The 15,054-nt window shown below is 42.9% G+C and overlaps 1 protein-coding gene across 4 annotated transcripts in view; it reads right to left on the bottom strand.

The window, feature by feature from the left end:
- RGS20 (regulator of G protein signaling 20) overlaps positions 1-15,054 on the bottom strand; it is a 46,408-nt gene that overhangs the window by 29,717 nt on the left and 1,637 nt on the right. The window contains exon 1 of one of the 4 annotated variants that reach the window (XM_036106262.2): positions 14,355-15,049. The exons of the other annotated variants lie outside the window; for them this stretch is intronic. The gene's annotated coding sequence lies outside the window, so the exon portion shown is untranslated. Of the gene's footprint in view, positions 1-14,354; positions 15,050-15,054 lie in introns of those variants that run through there. 4 annotated transcript variants of the gene reach the window in all.

A 15,054-nucleotide genomic window follows, 5' to 3' on the forward strand; every position in this document is an offset into this window, starting at 1 on the left:
AATTTACTTTAAAGGCAGCATGTTGGGCTGCATGAGTCCAAAAGAGCAGGGATACTGGTTGTAAGTTCAGCTCTGGCCCTAACATGGTGACCCTACATAAGTCATTCGCCCGTGCTGGGCTTCTGGTGGCTGAGTCTTTCCTACTTGCTGTTTCGACAAGTTAACGGTCACTGGGCACGGTATTTAACTGGGCATTGTTAATTTTGTTAGGTATGACAAAGGAATTCCATGACTTAGAGCCAAGACACATGAAGACAAGGAAAGAAAAATACGGAGGGAAGAAGAATAGGGAGAGAGAACACGGGGTGGGGAGGAGCATGTGCTGTGCAGTGCGCTGGGAACAGCGACACACCAGTAACACAGGCTCGCAAGCGGCGATGGGGAGAGGGCTGTGGGCGCATCATAGGGCGCTGGGGTGTAGTCGGAGCGTGGACAAGCTGCCCGACTCCTGAAGGAAATGCTACACCATGGCCCAGAACTGTGTACAGTGCCTAATATTTAGAGTTTTTCAAGTCTGTATTTGAAAAAGGAAGTGTCATGAAAATAGTTCCCCAGGGGCACCTGGGTGGGTCAGTCGGCTAAGCGTCTGCCTTCAGTTCAGGTCATGATCCCGGGGTCCTGGGATGGAGTCCCGCATCAGGCTCCCTGCTCAGCGGGGAGTCTGCTTCTCCCTCTGCCTCTGTCCCTCCCCCTGGCTTGCATTCTCTCTTGCTCTAACAAATAAATAAAATCTTAAAAAAAAAAGAAAATACTTCCCCAAACATCATGTTACAGTGGGAAATTCAGATGAACATGCCAGTCGCCTTACATAGCATTTCAGTGCTCTCTTGTATATGGAAGTTGGTTGGTACAAAAATCCAGAATGCAAGCTCTTTCCCTGGTTAAAAGCACAACAAGTGCTCTTTCGCCCAGAGAATGATCACGTTTATAGTCTTTCCTACCAACAGTGGAGAAGTGGTTCCCAAAGTGCATGTGGAGAAACAGAAATGCGTGAAGCTTAACTAATTACATTTCAAATTTTATTTGATAGAGAAGATAGTGAATAAGTGCAATTAATGTTGCATTGGCCCTCACTGTGTTCAATCTTGTGCATATTTCATCTCTCTCTCTGGTGTTGAAATCTAAATAAATCTAGAGCCCAGAGGGTATCATGTATTATGCATGCTTCAATATAACCCTAAAAATGTGAACTGAAATTTGATGTGAATTTAAATCCTCTACAAACTCACACTTACGAAAGTGTCTAAAGTAAGGATGAAACATTAAGAGTGAAGCCAGTTTCTTCTTTGGTTCTGAGTGATATAAGGAATATACCCTCCCAACAAGAAAAGGGATAAAGCCTCTCTGTGGTCTCCTAATTGGCCCCCCTATTCTCAGGTACACTCTGGATACCTTTCCATACTAGGACAAGGGTCTGGAAACATCTGATATCCTCAGATGCATTTCTGGAGGTGATACAGTGTCCTCAACCCAGAGAGTTCTCCAAATTAACAATGTGGAGGGGAAATGCAACATTATCACCATCATCCTTGCTCAAGGCCAGCCAGGGAAGCTGCAGCTAGGAGGCTGTGAAAGGGCAGGGATGGGAGGGGTAAGAGGGGTGGAGGAAGTAGGGGTACGGGGGTGTGGAGGACTGCAGATCAAGGAGGCATTCCAGCCCTGCTGAGGGACAGGACATCAAAGGGCCGGCCTGGAGCACACACAGTCAAGATCTTTTGGCAAACAGAGGCTCCTGTTACCCTTGCTGCATATGCCCAGACATACCTTGTGCCTGTTAGCCACTCTGCAAATGTTGAACTGACCTACCAAGCTTTCGAAAGGCCCTTAGGAAATAATGTTCTTAGTATAACTAAAAGGGGCTGGTCATACAGACACGGTGCCCTTCTGATGCGATGCAGTAGGGAGTTCAAGCACCACCCAGGAAGTGGTTTGGTCAAGTCACTGAACCTAAGTCTATTCCAGGCTTTGGATCTGACATCTAGTTTGCAGAAATTTAGGAATTAGAGGAACAAGTTCAGCATCATGAGGAAGAAGTAAATAAATTCATGATATAGGACAATCCACGGGGCAGTGGCTCCAGTTTCTTCCCCAGGTTAGTGTGTGAAAAAGAAGATGGAGAGTAGACGAAGCAGACAGAGACTAAGGAGAAACGATGTGATATGGCTAGTGTTAGGGACTGAATTGGGTCCCCCTCATTTTATGTTGAAGTCCTAATCCCCAGTACTTCAGAATGTGACTGTATTTGGGCACAGGGTCTTTAAAAGCAGTGATTACAGTAAAATAAGGCCAATGAGGTGGGGCCACGATCATAACTGACTGGTGTCCTTATAAGAAGCAGAAATTTGGACACGAGAAAGACACGGAGGATGCACGTGCACACACAGGAGGAACATGTGAGGACAAAGAAGTGTATGTGCCAAGCCAAGGAGAGAGTCATCAGGAGGAACCAAACAGGCCAACACCTTGATCTTGAATTTGTAGCCTTCAAACTGTGAGCAAATAAATTTCTGTTGTTTAAGCCACCCAGATGGTGGTATTTTGTTACGGCAGCTCTAGCAAATGAATACAGATGTTAAGTGATGCTAAAATAGTGTTAATTTTGTTGGGTATGACAAAGGCATTGCTATTATTATATGGACATTATATTTTTAAATGCGCTGATTATAAGGTTATCAGGTTTCTTAAAAGTAACATTTTTATTTTAACTGTCTTTTAATGAGTAACATTTGTAATGCAGCTTCCTATCATTGTCCCAAAGCAATTAGCTAGAACTATGGAAACTCTTACGGACAAGGCCTCCTTCTTTGATCACAAGCAAGAGTTAAGTCCTCACCCAGGGCTGCAGAAGCCCCCCACCACTCTGGTCCAGTCTGCTGGGGTTCTCCTAACCATTCTGTTTATGCTGGCCACAGATCTTACAGACATTAGGCCTGGATGACTATTTGCTAGTTGAAGAACGAATTTTTCACCAATTACAGCAGATGGGTTGTGAAATGTGTTAATGTACATGCAAATTAAGGATAATGAAAGTGTACAAAAATCTGTGTTCCTAAGTAAGTAACTAGCCTTCTGGACTCCTTACAGGTCTGTCTGGGCAAATTTTTCTGCCGTGTCTCTTTTTCCACAAATTCTACCTTCTCCACGATCCCTCAGGGGATAGAAGCATTGGATCCTCAAACTTTGCCTCATGTCCATTATTAGGTGTTTTCATCTTGTGATGATAGCAAGCTCCCATCCTATTTAAAGCTTTTAGACTGTAAGTGATTTGAATCTCTGAAAGCCTCTAGCATCTGAGTTATACACACAGACTTTGTGCATATTATTTCCCTCTGGCCCTTCTTCCTTAGTACTTTTGGGGCTTGTTAAATGCCCTTAAGTTTTCCTGTTCACATGAAAATGATGAATGTTAAAGTGGTGGATACCAAAAGGAACCTTAAGTTAGATCCTCTGACTTCATTTCCTATAGGAGATTGTCTTTAATTGAATTTTTGGTCTTGTCTTTCTGAAAGTTTTTTCTTAAGAGTGCACAGTTTTTCTAAGAAATAACATTGCTAGTGGTTGAATGTCAGATTTACTTTCATACAGACGGTTTCCTACAAAAATGTAGTAATACTTCACACCTACGTTTAGGTTATAGATGAGAGGGAGGCAAACCTTTCCTGTAAAGGACCAGAGAGTCAATACTATAGCCCTTTCGGGGGCCTTATGGTCCCTATAGCAACATCTCAGCTCGGCCTCTGTTGGCACAAAAGCAGTCACAGACATCATGCCACTGAATGAATGTGGCGGGGTTCCAATAAAACCTATGGACATTGAAATTCAAATTTCATAACATTTTTCATATGTCATGAAATATTCTTTTGATTTTTTTTCCCCAGCAATTAAAAAATGTAAATATTGAGCTTCCTAACACATCTAAATGCTGGGAGGGTGGTGTTCCCACAGAGGGCATGGAAGCTCCACGCGCCTCCCCCCATGCCTGTCCTTGGTATCTCTTCCCTGGGCTGTTGCTGGGTTACTGACTTCCTCCATGCAAGAAGGAATGCTGCTAGCAGATTGCCTTTGGATTTGAACTATGATTCTTCCCTGAGTCCCCAACCTGCCAGCCCTAGCCCATCAAGATTTTGGATGTGCCAAGTTTCCACAATCATGTGAGCCAATTCCTCAAAATAAATCTCTCTCTCTCTGTCCATACACACACACACACACACACACACACACACACATACATAATTTTTAAAAAATGTAATAACCATTATTAGTGTGCAGGTCATACAAAAACAGGCAGCAGTCTGGATTTGGCCCATGCACCCTAGTTTGCTAACCTCTATAGTAAATATATAGAAACTCTCAGTAGATTGTTTACAGTTTTAGACAAGGAAGTGCAGATTCTAGGGCAGTAATATCCCATTGATTATGCCAAAGAATTTCCCACCATAACCTCACGAGAATGTAGTGTACCACAGCACAGCAAGCTACATATCATAAAGAGTCTAACAAATGCTCATTTCTGCCTCCAGCCCAGGCCAATCCCTTCATTTCAAAACACATCAAACCAACTGCCTACTCGCCGCCACGGTTGGAGGTTTTGTGGACATCTAAGACTTTAGGGTTTAGAGGAGACTCTTGAGTCTCCTCTTCTGCCCCGTTTCCTCTCCAATCTTCTCCAAGTCCATACATGGTGCCCCCATCCACCCACATCCGAGGAATCACCTTGATTCTTCTCTCTGCTGCTCAGTCATTGGCAAGCTTGCCATTCCAGACTGGACACAGGGTCTACTCACTTCTCTCCAATTCCACTGTCCACCCAGCCCAGGTGGGCACCATCTCTTGCATGGACCACTATAGAGAGCCCCAATACCCCTTGTACTTTATTGCCTGCAGATTTTCCACTACAGTGGCAAGAGTTGAGTAGTTGCAATAGAGACCACATGGCCCATAAAGTCTAAAATATTTACTGATTACAATAGAGTCCACATTTTGTGAGTCCCCTCCTGTGGCCTTCAGTGGCAATCTATGACACTGGAAGAAAATCTAAACTCTTTATCAGAGCCTACTTTTTCCACATATGGTTTCCAAATAACGCAATTTCTCCTTTATCTATATGAGCAAAGGTAGTAGTAATCACACCTTACATTTAATTCGTGAAATGATTCCATGGAGCAGATTTCAAGATCCCATTTTATTAGTGGGGAACTCACACTCACAGAGCTTGTGTGATATGCCCAATTTCCCAAAGTCAGTCCCCAAACAGACTTAAATCTAGATCATTTGGCTCTAGGCTCAGGTCTATCCCACCACCCCATAGTGCCTTGCTCTTCACACCACAGCTGTGCATGGGCCACAGTTAGGCAGGTTTTGGTTATTTTTGGATGCCCATCCGTAAATGTCTCTGGAGTCATTTTTCTAGCAGGGCTGCTTCTCATTAGAATGGAAACTCCAATGTACCACCAGTTCCATACTCCCGTAGTGTTCCCAAGACAGTCTCTGGGGGCTGAGCTGATGTAATGTTTTTGTCTGCTCTTCCCAGGGTATGTGTGGGAGAATCTCTGGTCCTCAAGGTTCTGGTTTTCTACAATTTGTGCCAAAATAGCTACTGAATTTTAGGTTCCCATCCCCCTTGGCATGAAGTGTTAAATAGATATGTAAAACAAACATCTAAAACTGAAAAAAGTTCAAAGAACTGAAATGTCTAATGGTTATGCATTTCGGCCTATCTGTAGTACCATAGTTACTTGATAATATTTTTGTGAGACGATATAAGGCAGTTAGATACAGAGACCCAGAAATAAAACCCCCATCCTAAGGGATACATGAAAAGGCTCAGAGAGTGTCTGACTCTTGATTTTGGCTCCAGTCATGATCTCAGGGTCCTGGGCTAGAGCCCTGTGTCGTTGGGCTCCGTACTCAGTGGGGAGTCTGCTTGAGGATTTCTCTCTCTCCCTCTGCCCCTTCCCCCAGCTCGTGCTTTCTCTCTCTCTCTAAAATAAGTAAATCTTAAAAAAAAAAAAAAAGGCTCAGAGACCAGTTTTTTTTTTTTTTTTCATTTATTTATTTGAGATAAAGAGAAAGAGCAGGATCAGGGGAGCAGAGGGAGAGGGAGAAGCAGTCTTCCCACCAAGGAGGGAGCCAGACACAGGGCTCGATCCCAGGACCCCGGGATCATGACCTAAGCCTAAGGCAGATGCTTAACCAACTGAGCCACCCAGGCACCCTGATGACCAGTTTCCATTAAGAAAATATAATCTAGGGGCACCTGGGTGGCTCAGTTGGTTAAGTGACTGCCTTCAGCTCAGGTCATGATCCTGGAGTCCCAGGATCCAGTCTGGCATCGGGCTCCCTGCTCAGCAGGGAGTCTGCTTCTCCCTCTGATGCTCCCCCCTCTCATGCTCTCTCTCTCAAATAAATAAAATCTTCAAAAAAAAAAAAAAGAAAATATAATCTATATGTAGCTCCTGATTCTCAGAATACATATGATATATTTTAAATAAATAAATGTTCTATCTAAATTAGTATTTATAGTTTTTTTAGGGGGATAGAGGAAGAGAGGGAGAGAATCTTAAGCGGGACGTGGGGCTCGATCTCATGACCCTGAGATCATGACCTGAGCCAAAATCAAGAGTTGGACGCTGAACTGACTGAGCCACCCAGGGGCTCCATAAATTAGTATTTATAATTTTAATACGTTCATGATTCTGAACACATCACGGAAAGATAAGGAAAAGAAATAAAGCCTTTTCTTTCATTTATGACATTTGTTTAATATGCCCAGGTGAGTTTTTCACTTTATTAGATTTTGCAGAATTTTACCTTTTTCATACCTTTTTGTACCCCTTCATTCACTGTTAACCCAAATTTATTCAACGTTGTCTGGTCATGATGTTCAGATGTTTTTGTTACGAAGTACTTGATTTCACCGAAACAATAGCACAGTCTAACTAGTCCTTTAAAGGGCCAGAAGTGACTTAACTTCAACAAAGCCTTAGCTCTAGTAGGAATTTGATAAATTCCAGTTTGTTTCATAACCAGATCCTATAATTCTTATGCTTTGACTTAAATCTGCCCACAAAACTGAATTTGGAGGTCAGGCCAGCGAAGCCCACTCTCACTGTGCTGAGGAACTAAAGCCTGAGATACATTGTGGCCTTGGGGACACAGACCTGAGGTGCTGTCGTGCTCTCTCGGGTTAGGAGATGCCTGTGTATCCCAGAAACACCCATCTGCCTCTAAGACTACTATTTTCACCTTCTATTTCACCTTCTATGTTTCCATATACTAATGTAGTCTTTTTTTTTTAAGATTTTATTTATTTGAGAGAGAGAGAGAGAGAGAGCATGTAAATGAGCGGGGGTGGGGGGTGGGCAGAGGGAGAAGCAAACTCCCCACTGAGCAGGGAGCCCAATGCTGGGCTTGATCCCAGGACCCTGAGATCATGACCTGAGCTGAAGGCAGATGCTTAATCGCTTAATCAATTGAGCCACCCAGGGGCCTCTAAAGCAGTCTTTTTTTTAAAGAAACAAATGCGTAAGTCAAAATAAAAGTGTGGCTTGTAACAGAAAATTTAATATGAAGATTAATTATATTTGAATCATTCATGGAGATAATGTTAAAATTACTCCTAGCCCCCACACAGACTCTCCTCTCAAAAATGAACCAGCTGTCCTTTCCAGAGAATACTGGCAGGCTTTTTAAAGTATTTCTTAATACTGTTTTCTTATTGGCAACATCTTATAATAAACCATATTGGTATGACACCAAGTAGTCAGTTGTGGATTTACAGAGAGCAAACTATTTTGAATATAATTCTTTCTGTTACTAAATTTTATTTATTTTGTGGTCTTATAAAACACAAAAATTTTGGCAAAATATGAATTCATAAACTTATTAATATTTTCATAGATATTAAGTCATAGGTATAGGCTTTTTATATATTACAAAAAACTTTTTCAGAACCTTGTTTGAATGGTAAAAATCTTAAAATCTGTACCAGATAGAAATATATCAGTATAAGTGTTTAAAATAAAATTATACATGTTCAGGGGCCTAAAATAATGATGGATAAATATTAGAGGAATAATGATAACAGGTTCCACTTACTGAATGCTCTCCTGAACCTTCTGCTGCACATTTTTTACTATAAAGTAAGTATAATTATTCCTATTATACATATTCAGAATTGGAGTCTCAGAAAACTAAGTGAGCAAAGTCAAAATTCAAACTTGGCTTTCTTTCATACCAGAGCTCATGCTTTTTACACTACGTACCTGCAATGTGAAGCATAAAGAGTTGCAGGGATCATACCATACTTCTTTTCCTTCTAGCATTTTTAAACTCATAAAACATATAGTACACTTTATAGTTGTAAATGGCAAGATTTTTTTAAAATAGCAAGATTTTTAATGTTAATTTTTTGAGTTATATTGGAAACAAATGACGTTATAGAAAGATAAAAATATGATCCAAAGATAGAAAGAAGGAAAAAGAAAAAAAAGAAACTTAATTCAGGAAAAATATCGTCAAGAAAAAAGACAAAAGGTCAGGGCAGACCACAGTTTCTTTGCACCAACCAAAAGGTCATATAAATAGAATCACATTTCTAAAGACATCAAAGAGCTGTGGAAGCAAGAAGATTAAATTAACTGAAATTTCTGAGAGACGGAGCTCTTCAAAAGCGAGCAGTCTGTCATCAGGTGTTTTTTCCCCTGAGGGCACTTGCTGACTCTAGGCTTGGGTTGAGAATATAAAGGAACTCCATAGTCATGTGGGAGAGCCAGTCCCCATGTGTAACAAGGCCATCCTCAAAACACATGCCTGGCCTCCTCAAGACATTTACCAGATATGTAAGCCACCTGGGGAAGGTGGGCACAGAAAGCAAGCTCAAAACCTCTGAAGGGGATATTAAGTTTCTCAGTCTTTCAAGACTGAGGAGTTAGAAACCCACTAGGCTCTAACTCTGAAGCCCAGGAGAAAACACTTGAAAAATAGGAAAAAGCCAGAGGCTACCTATGTCTTATTAAAATTGCAACTGGCCCAAAGTCATTCCAATACCTGTTAGTACTGAAGTGGTTAGCCCCTCATCCTCACACAGGAAACCCCTCCAAGGGAGAGTCCTTGCTGGTGGACGATATTATCTGAATCAACACAGTTTCTTTGTATATGATGTGTACATATAGTAAACATTAGGAGGTATGTGAAGAGACAGAAAAATATGACAGAAGAAACAAATAATAGATATAGACTCACAAACAATATCAATATTGGATTTAGTAGATGAGAATTCGATGGACAAAACTGATGAAAAGATGGGAGAATTTCATCAGAGAATTTAAATGTATTAAAAAGAATGAAATAGACTAATACATTGTGAACAAAACACTTTCTGAAACTAACAACTCCCTAGATAGCTTGACAGAAGCCTGGGCACAGCAGAAGACAGGTTAAATAAAATAATGCATAGGTCAAAATAAAGTATTCAAATGGAAGAAGAGAGAGAAAGACCAAAAAAAAAAAAAAAAAAAAAAAAAAAAAGATAAAACAGCACAGAATAAGAAACACAGGGGAAGAAAAGGAAAGTCTAACATATGTAGAATTTGAGTCCCAGAAGCAGGAGAGAAAGAGAGAAAACAGGCAAGAAGATGCTGAGTGAACATTTCCCAAAATTGATGAATGATATCAATCTACAGATAAAAAAGCTCAGCGCTTTGAAAGCAGGACAGATACAAAATCACACCACATTTATTCTAACTGTGGCAAGTTAAAAACAAAGAGAAGAATTTTAAATCAGTCGGAGGAAAAGCCGTGTTACCTTCAGAGAAGCAGGACTTTTCAACAGAAACTACAGAAGTCAAAAATAATGGTTTGAAAAGTAAAGGCAAGGCACAGCCTGGGATGTGCAATACACACAGACACATGCACATTTCTGACAATAACTTATACCCAGAATATATAAAGAACTCTTCTGAATGAAAAAGAAGACAAACAACACAATGGAAAAATAAGCCAAAGACTAGCAGAGCCAGTTTATTTATTTATTTATTTTTAAAAGATTTTATTTATTTATTCATGAGAGACAGAGAGAGAGAGAGAGAGAGGCAGAGGGAGAAGCAGGCTCCCAAGGAGCAGGGAGCCCGATGCGGGACTCGATCCCAGGACCCTGAGATCATGACCTGAGCCGAAGGCAGAATCTTAACCATCTGAGCCATCCAGGCACCCTAGCAGAGCCAGTTTATAATAGAAGATATACAAATGGCCAACAAAAAGATGCTCAACATCATTAGCAATCAGAGAAATAAAAATTTTAAAAAGATTTTATTTATTTGACAGGGGGAGAGAGAATGCACACAGGGGGAACAGGAGAGGGAGAAGCAGACTCCCCAGTGAACAGGGGGCCCGATGCGGGGCTCTATCACAGGACCCTGGGATCAGGACCTGAGCCAAAGGCAGATGCTTAACTGACTGAGCTACCCAGGAACCCCAAGAAATACAAACTAAAACCATAATGCATTACCACTACACTGCCACCAGAATGACTAAAATTAAATGGGTGGACAATGCTAAGTGTTGGTGAGGACATGAAACAATATATTGCTGGTAGGGTTGTAAATTAGTTTGGAGAACAAAAACAGTTTGAAAAACGGACAGTATCTAGTAAAGCTAAACATACACTGGATCTATTATCCAGCAATTTCACTCCTGGGCATCCAATGGAAATAGGGCTTATGTTTGTCAAAAGACATGAATAAGAATATTAATATTAGCATCACTCATAATAGCCCCATACTAGAAACAACTCAAACGTCCTTCAATAGTGAAATCGATAAATGAACTGTATTGTGTTAGCACAAAGGAACACTGGACAGCACTGAAACATCACAATATGTGCAACAATGAATGTCAAAAAAATAATGCTGAGCTAAAGAACCAGATGTAAAGAATATGTACTATAAACTTCTTTTTGAAGTTCAGAAAAGGCCCAGCTAATACAGTTGACCCTTGAACAACATGGGGGTTGGGGCGCTGACTGCCCCCATGCAGCTGAAAATTTGCCTATAAATTTTGACTGTCCCCACACTTAACTATACAGCGAATACTGTTCAGTTAGTGTTAGAGGTGACAGGCACAAACCGAGCCAAACCACAGAACAAGGTGTACCCCTCTACTTCACTGTTGTGCTGACCTGCTGTTGTACAGCCCAGGACCCCAGGAAGTCAAACTGCTAAGGAACTGCATGTGATGCGGTTGTCTAAATTCCAAATACTAAGATGTATTTTTAAAGGATTTTACAGTTTAGAGTAAAATGAAGTAATAAGTAGAAATCGAGCACATCCCAAACCAGAACAGTTAACTGGCTTTAAAAATCATTGAGGTAACTCAAGTAAAATATCACTGCTAGGCAATAGAGCATATTACTCCTATTTCACAAATGATTCCCCATGCAAATAGCTAGAATCTAATCATCGGGATTAGAATCAGGGCAATTTATTCTATGAATCCATCACCCTGTAATATTCCCTTGTGCTTTCAGTCACATCAAACTTTATTGTGAATGGCTGCCACAAAAGCCCATTCGATTGTACTATGAACTGACTCATCCCATGCAGCATTGTCCAGATTCTTGAGCTGCTCAAGGTAAAATGCAGGGACCATCTCAGATAGGTGCCAGGTAGTCAGTGACTCACACTTATTGTACTAAATGCTAAGCTCTGACTCAGAGTGAACCCTGTTAGTTGCTGACTGATGCTATACGTATTTGACTAGAAGAAGCTCACACGGTGACTCACCTGGTGGTACACTGAAAACCAATCTGAAATATTCCCAATTGGACAGTGATTCACATTCTAATCATACTGGGACTTGACTTAACACATGTGGTTTCAAAACTCGGTTCTGCTGAACTGGCTTGGGAGATTGCTACAAAGTTACTCCCTACTTAATGCCCTGTATTTCTGTCTAAAAACACCTGGTAAGTATGCAGAGGTGCAAAGTCAAAGGTAAGATACCCAGTTCATGCACTGGAGAGAACCATGGTTTCCTTTTTCAAGGAGGCAAGCACGGTTCCTAGAAGTGCTTTCTCTGGAGGACACATCATTCCTATAATCCTAAATAACTTTGTAAGGCCAAATGCTCACTTGAAAGGCTCTGCCACTGTCTACAATTCCTAAACTGCTCGTGTGAGGGCTGGACCTTGAAACTACCTGCTGTACCTGTCTGTGGAAGGTGAATGTCATTATACTGCTGCATGCAGAAATGAAAGAACTGTAGGATTTTAGGAACTGATATTCAAGTGCTTGGAATGGAAACCATTATTTACCAAGCCACTGTGTTAAAATAAGAAAGCTCCCCTCCCCCTGCCCCCGTTCACTCTTGCTTTTTCACAAAATCTGGCTTAATAAAATCTCCTTCTATGTAATTTTGAAGGCCTTTCCTAAAAAGCTCTCTTAGAGTCAGCAGGAAGGAGATTTTAAGAATTTAAGAAAAGCTCAAAAGTCATTTCTAAGGAAAAACTGCTACAAGGGATTAAGAGAATATGCAACCAAATGTGTACTCCAGTGGGACCCTGAATTCCAGTGCTGGCTCAGCCTCTTAGCTTAATCTGTAATCTTAGCCTACTTTACCTAAGTTATGCAGTCCTACCTTCTGCGTTGCGGGACCATGATGAAGCTGTGGGATAGTAGCCAAATTACTGTCTGGTCTTTCTTGTGTTGTATATAACACATGCTTGTATATTTTCCCTTATGTAATGACTTCTAGTTTCCTATTTGTTAAAGGTTAATAAACCTGTAGTAAACAGGAACACATCAGTGTGGTGTATAACAGCCTTGGGGGTCGAGTCAGAAGACCTAACTCTAATCCTATTTGGGGCCCTATTTAGCTGGAGATCTCCAGTAGGGACCTCTACCCTCTCTGAATGTTCCCTCAGCTGTAAAGTGAAGGAATCTGACTTCTATCATTCTATGTATTTCTTTATTTTTAAAGTGGTCTCTGTGCCCATTGTGGGGCTCGAACTCACAACCCGGAGATCAAGCATCTGAACCTGCCAGGCACCCCTATCTTTCTATATTCTTGATATTATGAGTATTTTGGCTGAAATGTTTACAATCATTTTAGAGAAGTTAGCATTTCTAGCTTCCAAGGTAAGTTTCCAGATTCTTTTAAATACAACTGACCTGGTGCAGTATTTTAATGTAAACCTTGGATTTTCTGTATATACCATGACCTGTGTATTTTTTATGCACATCTGTTTTACAAAGTGAAATATTTTTTGAAGGTTAGAGATAATTTTAAAAAATGCTGTTTGAAATGTGTATATAAGTATTTCATAATTATTTGAAATAAAAAGGGTCCAGATGGTGTAGAAATGCACTGTATTTAAAATGTACGTATCAACATAGAAAATATTTACTGTTTTTCTAATTTTGGTGATGGACATCTTCTACTTTATTATATATACTCTTTATAGCATACCCCAAAAATACATTTTGTTCCTGATCTTATACAGTATTTTGAAGGCTACTTAGCCAATTTTGCATAAATATACTAATAGTAATACCAGCTTTTGTTTGGTATGTAACAGAGCTCTTCATTTTACAGAAGATAAAACAAAGGCACCAAAACATTAAGTTACTTGCCTGAGGTCACACAGCTAGGCTGGGATTTGAATCCAGACAGTTACAGAACCCAGAGCTCTGACCTATCAGGCAATACTGCCTCTCAAATGACGAGCCATGGGCCTCCGCCAGGTTCAGAAAAGGAAAAGAAGGGAGGAGAGAGTTTCCCTCTAGCGCTCTCCTCCTCCTGGATAGAAACTGCATTCACTTTCACTCCTCTAACTGTCCGCTGCTGGCCGCGAGGCTGCTGCAGTAGCACCCAGGGCTCCCAGCCCGCGCCCGCGTCGCCGGCTCCGAGCACTATCCACCGCCGCGTCCCGCCCGCCGCTGGGGTCGCGCAGGGCCCTGGCTGCTCGCCCGGATTTTCTTCCGAAACTGGCGAGTCGGGGAAGCCCATTCCTGTCTCGGAGCGCCGCCTCCCGCAGGGCCCCTTCCCGCCCACTCACCACCCACGCTGGGTGGGCAGGTCGCGGAGCCGAGACTCCCCAGTGCCCACCGCTTCCCGCCCACTCCCCCGAACGTGGAGCACACAGATCCCGCCCGCAAAGGCCCACCCGCTCCGGCTAGCTCCTAGGCCCCTCCCCCCGCCCACTCCCCACAGCTAGGGGAGGGGAGTCGCCACGCACACCCATCCTAAAAGGTCCCCCGATCCCTTCCCGCTGGCGCGACGCCCCTCTTAGGTCCCCCGCGCGCCCACGCCCCCTTCCAGTCTCCGCAGCCTGGCCGCCGCGACACGTTCCAACTTACCGAGCGCAGCTCCGAGAGTGCGGAAGACTCAATCGCCCGGGTTTGTTCAAGAAAAACACCCGCGGCGCCTGCACCTTAACCAACTTGGCGCGGGCCAAGGGTGGGCGACAGTTCAGTCCATTAGGTTTTCAAGAGCGTAAATGCGGGCACCGAGTCAGATCCTCCAGGGCGCGTGTGCAGGCACTTCCCGGGTCCCCCGCCTGAGTTGCGCTTTTCTTAAAGGGAGGTTCTGCGATTCAGGGAGTGTCTCCTCTTCCTACCTGCGCTCAAACTGCCCGCCTCCGGCGCTCGGCCCGGTGAGAACGCCGACGTTTCCACCGCCTGGAGTTCCCCAGATCTACTTTGGGGGTCAGTACGCATTTTAGACTTTAAAGTCTAGGCTCTCGCTTCCCCTACCCACTCACTGACCCGAGGCCACAGAGGTTGAATCATGCGGACGCCCTGCTGGACCCGGCAGAAACTGATCCTGGTGGCTGGACGCCCCCCTTGACACCCAGTCACACCCTAAGCCCATACACCCCCACAATACGCACCGACTGACCTCCGGGGCTGAACCGGCGGATGAGGAAACCGACCTGCACCCACTCCCCCCATCGCGCCGACGACCAGAGCTCCAAGTGCTGCCCTGCGTGCGCGCCCCGCTTGGCCCCGGCCACCTCCCAGCCCGAGGCCTTGGAGTGAGTCCGAGAGGGGGAAAGGA

The sequence above is a fragment of the Halichoerus grypus genome, chromosome 5 (genome assembly GCF_964656455.1).
Source record: "Halichoerus grypus chromosome 5, mHalGry1.hap1.1, whole genome shotgun sequence".
NCBI lineage: Eukaryota > Metazoa > Chordata > Mammalia > Carnivora > Phocidae > Halichoerus > Halichoerus grypus.